Below are 8,793 nucleotides of genomic sequence, written 5' to 3'. Positions count from 1 at the left end.
CTATGGTGATTTCCTTCATGATTGTTATCGTCACAACTATGGTGCTTTAGTCCATTTGCTTCTTCATTCCCAGTTGACTACTCAATTCCCACTTTTTTTTGCTTCTTTTCTTTGATTTTCATATGCTCTTTCTCCTGCAAAGTATGTTAGAAAATATGGGAGAATATGCTATATTTATTCATGTTTTAATTAAAATATTTAATATTTACATATAAAAATATATGAATAAATTATATTCATCAATTCGCCTTGGCTGATGGAAGGCGATGTGATCATCTCAGTCCCTGCGTAGGATCTCTTGCCGATATTCACCCCTTTGGCGGTGCTCCATGAGCCAGAGTTGGAGTAGTAAGTTATAGCCCTCAAAGTGATTGGCCCCTTGCTAACATTTTTCTAGGGCTCGGTATATCTCTGCGACAATCATTGGTACTATGCTGAAAGGCTGCCCGCTAATCCCTTCCATTAGAGTCTTGGTAACCATGGCCAGTCTGGTATGGATCCTAGCCATCTTCATGGGAAATACTATCATCCCCAAAAAGCAGAATATGAAGATGAAAACTCTTCTGTGGATATGCCCAATGAGGTGAGGGCAAATTCATCTGAGTAGGTGCGGTAGGACTTGCTATGGCCGTACCTCTCGTATACATATTCGAAAGGAATGTGAGAGTCCTTCAAACAAGTCAAGTCTGGGTTTTTCTTCAGTCCCATCATCTTGAGGAAACCCCTACCCTTCCGATTTTCTGGCATAAGCAAACCCGGAGTCTCCCAAGGAATACCAGCTAACCCTCCTATTTCTTCGAGCAAAGGGGTCATTTCAAGGTCCCCGAAGCGAAACGCTGATCTATCACTGTCCCAGAATAAGGTTGCAGCCTCTATGATTTTGTTGTCGGGCTGGATTCCCAAAAGGGAAGGCGAATTTCCCAAGTATTTGCGGACGAGAGTCTGATCGCTGGAGTGAAGGTCTTCCCACCAGCTTAGCAACCTTGGGTGAATGTTGGTTACCATGCCGAATCTGGGGACGTCGTGCCTCATTTCTGCAAAACAAAGTGTTAGGCCCTTACCCCGCCGGACTCGACTATTTAAACCAATAATTAGCATAAACGACATTTAGTTCTCCAAATAAATGCAGAGAATATGGTGGCGTCCGTTTGGGTTCCAAGGAAACCCAGTGGACTTTGGACAAGGCTATCTTAAAGTGTCATTATGCGGACAGCATAACCGACTCGACTAGGTTTGACAGTGATGCATGCACAGTTAGAACAGAGTAAGGTTTCTATGGGGTATTAGACCGGTACCCTTGAGCGGACAACTCAAGAGGGAAAGGCACGGAACTGTCGACTGCACCGCTGATCGACTGGTTTTACNAGTTCCCCCTGTCAGGTTGCCCAGACTGGAAGAACCTATTCCATCACCTGTTCCTTCTTTTGATGCTGCTTCAGTCAATTCTCTTACTAAGCCAATGGCTTCATCTTCATGTTCCTATCTCTCAGAAAGAATGTTAGTTTCATCAAATACAACATGCACACTTTCTTCTACACACAGAGTTCTTTTATTAAATACTTTATATGCTTTGCTATGTGAAGAATATCTCAAGAATACTCCCTCATCACTTTTGGGATCAAACTTGCCTAGGGAGTCTTTTCCATTATTGTGCACATAGCACTTGCAACCAAATGCCCTAAGGTGGGATATGTTTGGTTTTCTCCCTTTAAGTAATTCATAGGGAGTTTTCTCAACAAGAGGTCTAGTCATGCATCTATTGATTATGTAACATGCAGTGTTTACAGCCTCTGCCCAGAAGCTGTGGGGTAATTTGCTAGAGAGAAGCATGGTCCTTGCCATATCCTCAAGGGTCCTGTTCTTTCTTTCAACTACACCATTTTGCTGAGGAGTTCTAGGGGCAGAGAAGTTGTGATCTATACCATTTTCATCACAATATTCAGCAAATTTTACATTTTCAAATTCAGTTCCATGATCAGACCTAATGGATGCAAGGTTATTTCCTAATTGTTTCTGAGTTTTTCTAACAAAGGCAGTAAACATTTCAAATGCCTCATCTTTGGATGTTAGAAATAGTACCCAGGTAAATCTAGAATAATCATCAACAAGCACCATCACATATTTCTTTCCACCTCTGCTCAAGGTTCTCATTGGACCACAAAGATCCATATGAACTAGTTCCAACGTCTTGGACGTACTTACCATTTTCTTGGATTTGAAGGATGACCTTACCTGCTTCCCCCTTGCACATGCCTCACAAACTTTGTCTTCCTTGAACCTGATATTAGGTAACCCTATCACCAAGTCCTTGGAGACTAATTTGTTTAGGTGATTTAGACTGGCATGGCCAAGTCTTTTGTGCCACAGGAGGGGATCATTAACTAGCACACTTAGACAAGTGAGTTCATTTTCTGAAAGAGTTGACAAATCTACAATGTAAATATTGTTAACTCTTCTTCCCTGCAAACCAATCTTGTCAGTGGTAAGGTTAATCACAAAACATTTGGTAGAGGTGAATGCTACAAGATTACCTCTGTCACATAGTTGTGACACACTGATTAGGCTATATTTCAAGCCATCTATCAAGTAGACATTCTCAATGAATGAGAGTCTGTCTTACCTACCTTTCCAACCCCAATGATCTCACCTTTCTTTCCATTTCCAAAGGAGACATTACCTCCTTTCAGGTTTTCAAGTGAAAGGAACTGGTCCTTGTTCCCAGTCATGTGTTTTGAGCAGCCACTATCCATGTACCATATTTGGCTACTCTCTTTCACTTGAGCCTGCAAAAAGAAATCAGAGGTTAGTCTTAGGAACCCAAACTAGTTTGGGTCCCTTTCTTTGGGCAAAAGGATGAATCAGATTCTTTCTTGCCCAGCTAGGAAGTTTGTGTTTTTCTTGAACAAAAGCTTTGTTCCTGTGACTGGCCTTTTCCTTTGCATTACATTCATTTTTATAATGGCCAGTCTTACCACAGTGTGTGCAGATCTTATTTTCAGGAAGAGTGAGGTACTTGTTTTTGGGGTCCCATTTTGGACCTTGAGTCCCATAGCCAAGTCCTCTTTTATTGCTACTGTGATGCTCTTGTAACCATGAGAGAGCATCAGAAGCTTTGTTCCATTTGCAAGTTCTGTCTAGTTCATGTTTTACCTTTCCTAGATCTTCTTTTAGAACCTTAATCAATTCATCTTTCTTATACAGTTCATCTTTCATCTTTCCTAGATTTTCTTCTAGAGTGAGAAATGAGTGATCAGCTTTCTTCTTTTCTGCTCCTAGTTTCAGTTTTAGATTTTCTGACCTAAGTTCTAGAATACTATTGTCAAGTTCAAGAACCTGGTTCTTCAACTCAGCATTTTTGTTATCACTCTCATCAGCCCTAGATTCTAGACTTTATCATTTTGCTTTTAGGATAACACATTCCCTAGACAGAACTTCCTTTTCATTGTTAACTATTTCAGACTCATCAATGAAGTCTAATAATAGCTCAGCCAACCTTTCTTTAGACAGAAATTTAATTTTATCCTTGAGATGCAGAATACTCACCTCCTGCTCATCATCTGGTTCTCCAATGGCCATAAGAGCTTGCTCTTCTTCAGCTTCATCTTCTGAGTCTTCATCAGAGGTTTCACCCCAAGCAGCAACCATAGCCTTGGTTGAACCTTTGTTTTTCTTGGGTTGAACATGTTCCTTCTTCCTGTTTCTTCGTTCAACCCTTGCTTTCTTCCACTCAATCTCCCATTGAGGGCAATTCTTGATCATATGGTCAGTCTTACCACACTTATAGCAGCCATCATTTGTCTTTTTCTCAGGAGCTCTTGTCTTGTTGAAGTTTGTACCTCTTGATGAACCCTTTCCTCTCATTAGGTACTTTTTGAAATCTTTAGTGATCATAGCCATCTCATCATCTTCTAGGTCTGAGCCTTCTGTAATTTTGAGAGCCAAACTTCTCTCCTTCTTGGGTGTATCCATCTTCCTGGTTTGCCTTCTCAGTTCATAAGCAGTAAGATTCCCAATCAGTTCATCCAGCCTGAGAGTGGCCATATTCTTGGACTCCTGAATGGCAGTGATTTTGCTTTCCCAAGCAACTGGAAGAACTCTTGTCAAGATCTTCTCAACCTTGTCTTTGTCACGACCCAATTCCCATACCCGATCGTGATGGCGCCTCTCGTGAAGACAAGGCCAGCCAACTAACCCAAATCCTTTCACTAACAATTATTAAACATAAATAAATAGAAGATACAACTTAATGGCATTAGAAACTGTTAACTACTACCCGACCGGGGTGTCACAAGTCACGAGCATCTAAGGAACCTTAACACAACTACAGGCCAATAAATATATACAAGTAAAATTTCTGGAAAACAAAAGACAACATCCGGTGCCGCGAACGCTGGCGGTCACCTTGCTCAGCTACAATAACAATACCTTCAATCCGCTAATAACCCGCTACCGGGTGAACGATACCTGCAACTGCACGCGAGGTGCAGGGAGTAAAGTGAGTACTTCCAACTCAGTGAGTAATAAGAGTAAATAATAACTGAGAGGCAAGAAATCACGTAAGAGCACTCCATCATGCTATATAGGACAGTACAACCCTTTGAGAAAACAGTAAAACCGTGAAAAATCCTTTAGAAAATATCTGGCTCAGTTTAAAAACCTCTTTTGAAAATATCCTTTTCCAACAGTCAAGCAAATGAATGCGTAATCAGATAGTGCAAGTCCGCACATAAGTCAGCCCCTCGGGCACAACACTCCATCAACAAATAACACCAGGGTATCTGGTAAACAGTGCAAGAAGTAGCATGGATGCCAATGATATGAGAGTGCTGAATGTCATGACACGTAGTTCAAACAGGAACCAATGCATGAATGCAATGCAATGCACATGACCGTTGCGGCGTACAGCCCGATCCATTTGGGTACCCGCGCTCACTGTGGGGGTTCAAACACCGGAGGGGCTCCTACAGCCCAAGCGCAATATCATCGTGACATCGCTGTGGCGTGCAGCCCGATCCACACTCAGTCCAGAATATGCATGTGAGTTATACAGCAAAGTCAGATTTTAATTCTCAGTTCCAATTATTAGGAAATTATCGTTTATGTCTTTAAAACCTTTGGAAGGTGACTAAGTATTTCGAAACAGTGTTTAAAACTCAGGACTGAAATCATATAGCATGCTGAATATCATGGAAGTAGAGGTAATAATACCCAAGGGATTCAAATAGTCGGCACACAGCCCAAATATATCATAACAATCCAAGTAGGATGTTTACAAATCAATCTATAGTCCAAAGCGCATCTTGAACACCGTTCGGGGCGGACTAAGCCACAATCCCCACTCACAATCGACCCCGCACTCGTCATGGAGTGCGTGTCTCGCCTCAATATAGCGTCACAGTGTGATACACCGGGGTTTCAAACCCTAAGGATATCATTTACAAGTATTACTCACCTCGAACCGGTGAAATCTCTAGCTCGCGACGCCTTTGCCCCTCGAATCGGCCTCCACGCGCGTCGAATCTAACCAAAATCAGAGCGAATACATTACAATATGCCAAGGGAACAATACCCAATCGAAAACAGCCAAGAAATAGCAGAAATCTCGAAACTAGCAAAACCCGAGCCCCGGGCCCGCTTCTCGAAAAATTACAAAATTCACATTACCGGATTCCTCGTCTCGCCACGAGTCCATACATAACAAGAACTCCCAAATCCGAGTTCAAATGACCTATCAAATCCCAATTTGAAATATCAAAACTCAAGCCCTAGCTTTACCCCTTTTTAATGAATTTCAACCAATTTCCATGTTAAATCTATCATAATCTCGTGTATTTAGGCCATGGAACTTACCTCAAATCATTCCTCCTTGAATCCCTCTTCAAAATCGCTTCAAAGCTCTCAAAGTTCGCTCAAAAATGGTGAAAAATATCCCAAGCTCGCGGATGAAATACTAAATAAAAACCCCCTTCTGAACAGCTCTTTCCGCTTTTGCGGTCCTTTTTGTCGCTTCTGCGACACCACTTTTGCGGTTACTTACCCGCTTCTGCGGTTCCTCAACTTTCCCCCAAGACCGCTTCTGCGGTCAACCAATCGCGTAAGCGGGTCCGCTTCTACGGTCCGCTGGTCCGCTTTTGCGGAAAAATCTCCCAGGCCCATTTTCGCTTCTGCGAGCCCCCTCTCGCTTCTGCATGACCGCTTCTGCGGTCCATTTCCGCAGAAGCGGAAATACCAGGTACCAGATCCTTCAACAGCCTTTAAACTCCAAATTTCATCCCGTTAGCCATCCGAAACCACCCCGAGGCCCCCGGGACCTCAGCCAAAGGCACCAACATATCCCAATACATCATACGAACTTGCTCCAATCATCAAAACACACCTAACAACAGTAAAATCATCAATTCACATCGGATTCAAGCCTAAGTTCTTCAAGAACTTCCGAAATGCACTTTCGATCAAAAACCCGACCAAACGATGTCCGAATGACCTGAAAATTAGCACACATATCCAAAATCACTTAACGAACCTATAGCAACTCTCGAATTCCATTCCGACCCCCGGATCAAATTCTCACCCATCCACCGGAATTCGCCAAAATACTAACCTCGCCAATTCAAGCCAAATTCTACACCAGGCCTCCAAAATCAATTCCGATCGCACTTCCAAGTCATAAATCATCCCCCGAAGCTAACCGAATCACCGGAAATCACATCCGGGCCTTCTAACTCATAAGTCAACATCCGGTTGACCTTTCCAACTTAAGCCTTCCTTAAAGAGATTAAGTGTCTCATTTCCTATCCAAACCAATTCAATTCAACTATAACTCACTCGTTGCTGATAATGAAACATGAAGAAGCAGTAAATGGGGGAAACGGGCTATAATACATGAGACGACGGGTCGGGTCATCACATCTTAAAGAGTGGACATGCATATTTGATTCTGATTTAAAAAAGAAAGGATACACATAGTACTTGTATTATTGGATTAAGCATGCTAATAGGGGTTTTGACAATTGCAATCTAGATAAGTATAAAACTCTAAGCAGCAAGATGTCTAATGCACAGAAGAGTTCCTAAAACATGATCTCTACTATGCCAATGCAGTAATAACAGTTTGTTAATAATTAAGATTACGAAGTGAGTACAATAATATGCTGAGAATAAAAGACCTAAAACGGGATTTCTAACATATGAAATGCATGTCCTAAGCAGGTTATCTATTGCGCAAATAGGTAAATAAAAACCTATAAACATGTTTTCTACCCATAGAAATAAACATGCATACTCCTCCCCCATATTCACTATTCAGCCCCCAATCATTCATTTACAAATTATTAAAAACCAGTAGTATCTGAATTACAGTAATGAAATAAAAAAAGAAGTTATTCTATAGGGAGCCTTCAGTAGGCCCAAATCCTCCAAACTTTACTGCCAAAATAGCCTTTCATAGCTTGGGTGTGCCAAAGTTCCCTACGGACCTCGAGGGCTCTTGGGCCATGCTCACGCCCAGACTTAGTAACCAGGAGTTAAACATATGCAGTGTGGAGATACCAACCTCAGTGTGTCAGAGTTCAGAGGGTACTCAGGAGGTCCCCAAAGCAGTGCTCACACTGAGGGGGTGGAACATAAGTATCTAGGAATAAAGTGAAGTGCAAGAGAGTTCGAAAATGTTTTGACAGTGTTGAAAGGAATTTCACTTAAAACATTTCGTAAAAACAAAGAGAGTCTGTTTAGTAAAAAACAGTTTTTTTTGAAAAGCAGAATAGAGTAATAAACAACAAGCACCTCCAAAGATAGATTCATACACAGCCAAAGACCACAGAACCAAGGCTGGTCCAGCAAACACAAACAGGGATAGTGGGGGTTAGGGACACGTAGGACAAAAACTGTAACCCAGCGAAGGTCTAGGACTAGCTCAAACACTTTCAGGCATAGTCATAGGAAAAAACACAGATATGAAGAACAACCACATAGAGGGGTGATAGGGATTTGGGATAAGTATGCAAGTCATGCTTGGAAACACACATAAAGGGGGTATACTAATCCAAAGGGAAGGGAAGACATAATAACATGCTAGTAATACATTTTAATTACAGATTTCGCAAGAGAACCACAAATAGAAGCAAACTAGAAATAGTAAGAACTGAAACAAATAGAGAATCACATTGTTGTTGGAGCTTTGAATTGAAACTAGGACATACCAGTAAAGAGCAAGAGCAGGATGCAAAGATAAAGTGATAACACAATTTTAGCCTTGGCTTACAGCCGGCTAATAATAGGCAAGAGCAGAGAACAGCAATAGAGCAAAAGAGCAAGAGAGAAAGAGCACAAGAGAATGTAGAATTGAGAGTATTCAGTGATGTGTGTCTCTGTGTGTGTTTTGCTAATGAAAGAATAGAGTATTTATAGTTCTGGAAACGAGTAAAAAATTAAGGTAAGAAGTAAAGTGTAGTGTAATTATGGAAGTAAATACAATCAGAATCCCAATCAATGTAAGTACTCCCCTTTAATTGGGGAGTCCTAGTTCAAACGGCTACCAGGGTGACAAATAAGGAAAGAGACTAATTGAAAGACTAATTTCAATCATACATAGAGTAGTAAAGAATAAGGCGTGTGATTAGGACCAAGTACAGAACATATGAATTAAGGAAAGTAAGAATCAATTGGCGACATGCTTGCACATAAAATAAGGCAGAGTATCATTTTGAAAATCAGTAAGAGATCCCCTAGTATCGCAGGGAATCAGTTATCAGTTAAGGCAGATGTCAACAAGTAAGGAAATTCACAAAATCAGTG

Source organism: Nicotiana attenuata, unplaced genomic scaffold (genome assembly GCF_001879085.1).
Source record: "Nicotiana attenuata strain UT unplaced genomic scaffold, NIATTr2, whole genome shotgun sequence".
NCBI lineage: Eukaryota > Viridiplantae > Streptophyta > Magnoliopsida > Solanales > Solanaceae > Nicotiana > Nicotiana attenuata.
This window is presented reverse-complemented; position numbering follows the sequence as displayed.